Source organism: Nerophis lumbriciformis, linkage group LG04 (assembly GCF_033978685.3).
Source record: "Nerophis lumbriciformis linkage group LG04, RoL_Nlum_v2.1, whole genome shotgun sequence".
Lineage (NCBI taxonomy): Eukaryota > Metazoa > Chordata > Actinopteri > Syngnathiformes > Syngnathidae > Nerophis > Nerophis lumbriciformis.
The window spans coordinates 50,505,060-50,507,500 of NC_084551.2; the positions used below are offsets into that span (position 1 = coordinate 50,505,060).

Consider the following 2,441-nt stretch of genomic DNA (forward strand, 5'->3'; position numbering starts at 1 on the left):
TAAATTACATATATAACTACAGTGTGCATATAAATTGATTATCGATGTTTTTAATAAATGTTTTAGAGCGCTTTATAAAAGGAATTGTTAGCTGACTTTTGCCAATGTTTATTTACTATTTAGAATGCATAAAAAAGAAAAACACATGTGTTCTTGTCTTACATAAGGAGTGTGAATGATTCCAAAATAAAGTGCAGTTCCCCTTTGTGAGGATTATGATTAATTCCTCATCTAAACGGGAAGATACAAACATCCCATCAGTCGGCATCCCATTGAGAGCAGACATTGTACAGTAAGTGATCGTTTTATTATTTTATTTTGTTGTCTCATGTCGTCTGCATGATTAGTAGTGTTGTTGTTGTTGAAGGAAATGGCGACTGTTCTGATGCGTCTGTGAAATTAATGCTTAAAATGAGCAAAATAGGTCAATATTATGTTATTATGAATATTACTACATTACATATATACCTAAAGTGTGCATGTACATTGATTATCGATATTTTTAATAAATGTTTTAGAGTGCTTTATAGAAGGAATTGTTAGCTGACTTTTGCCAACGTTTATTTACTATTTAGAATGCATAAAAAGAAAAACTCATGTGTTCTTGTTTTACATAAGGAGTGTGAATGATTCCAAAATAAAGTGCAGTTCCCCTTTGTGAGGATTATGATTAATTCTTCATCTAAACGGGAAGATACAAATATCCCATCAGTCGGCATCCCATTGAGAGCAGACATTGTACAGTAAGTGATTATTTTATTTCTTTGTCTCTCATGTCGTCTGCATGATTAGTAGTGTTGTTGTTGTTGAAGAAAATAGCAACTGTTCTGAGTCTGTGAAATTAATGCTTAAAATTAGCAGAATAGGTAAATATTATGTTATTATGAATATTACTACATTACATATATACCTACAGTGTGCATATAAATTGATTATCGATATTTTTAATAAATGTTTTAGAGCGCTTTATAGAAGGAATTGTTAGCTGACTTTTGCCAACGTTTATTTACTATTTAGAATGCATAAAAAAGGAAAAACTCATGTGTTCTTGTTTTACATAAGGAGTGTGAATGATTCCAAAATAAAGTGCAGTTCCCCTTTGTGAGGATTGTGATTAATTCTTCATCTAAACAGGAAGATACAAACATCCCATCAGTCGGCATCCCATTGAGAGCAGACATTGTACAGTAAGTGATTATTTTAGTTTGTTGTCTCTCATGTCGTCTGCATGATTAGTAGTGTTGTTGTTGTTGAAGGAAATGGCGACTGTTCTGATGAATCTGTGAAATGAATGCTTAAAATGAGCAAAATACGTAAATATGACATATTATGAATATTACTAAATTACATATATAACTACAGTGTGCATATAAATTGATTATCCATGTTTTTAATGTTTTAGAGCGCTTTATAAAAGGAATTGTTAGCTGACTTTTGCCAACGTTTATTTACTATTTAGAATGCATAAAAAGAAAAACTCATGTGTTCTTGTCTTACATAAGGAGTGTGAATGATTCCAAAATAAAGTGCAGTTCCCCTTTGTGAGGATTATCATTCATTCTTCATCTAAACGGGAAGATACAAATATCCCATCAGTCGGCATTCCATTGAGAGCAGACATTGTACAGTAAGTGATTGTTTTATTATTTTAGTTTGTTGTCTCTCATGTCGTCTGCATGATTAGTAGTGTTGTTGTTGTTGTTGAAGGAAATGGCGACTGTTCTGATGCGTCTGTGAAATTAATGCTTAAAATAAGCAAAATACGTAAACATGACATGAATGTTACTACATTACATATATACCTACAGTGTGCATGTAAACTGATTATCGATGTTTTTAATAAATGTTTTGGAGCGCTTTATAGAAGGAATTGTTAACGGACTTTTTCTAACGTTTATTTACTATTTAGAATGCATAAAAAATAAAAACACGTGTTCTTGTCTTACATAAGGAATGTGAATGATAGGCGAAATTCCCCCCAAAATGTGTAGTTCCCCTTTAAGTGTCTTAATGTTGAGATTGACGGTAAAAGTAGTTTATTTTTGACTTTTTTCAGCTTTGATATGTAAAAAGTACTCCATCACTACATGGAGACGCACTCTGGTGCTAATTGGAGTGGCTCTATTCCGCCTATAAAGCGCTCTAAAAAACAAGATTTTATATACATGCCGGAAGTAGTAACATGAAATAATAACGAATAATATTTTGCTCATTTTAAGCGTACGTGGGTGTGGCGGGAAAGTGTGATCAGCGCGCTTGCAGGAGCAAAGGTCACCGTCTCTGTCCATGGTGAAGAAGACAGAGCACCATCAGACGGGGGCGTGGCGTGTGCTGACGGCGTGACACAGCTGTAAAAGTAGTTTATTTTTGACTTTTTTCAGCTTTGATATGTAAAAAGTACACCATCACTACATGGGGACGCACTCTTCCGCCTATAAAGC

General features: G+C 33.6%; 1 protein-coding gene across 1 annotated transcript in view; it reads left to right on the forward strand.

The window, feature by feature from the left end:
• Positions 1–213: 213 nt before the first annotated feature.
• LOC133603496 (neural-cadherin) overlaps positions 214–2,441 on the forward strand; it is a 422,478-nt gene continuing 420,250 nt past the window's right edge. The window contains exons 1-3 of the mRNA XM_072913050.1: positions 214–292; positions 619–743; positions 1,135–1,187. The gene's annotated coding sequence lies outside the window, so the exon portion shown is untranslated. The remainder of the gene's footprint in view (positions 293–618; positions 744–1,134; positions 1,188–2,441) is intronic.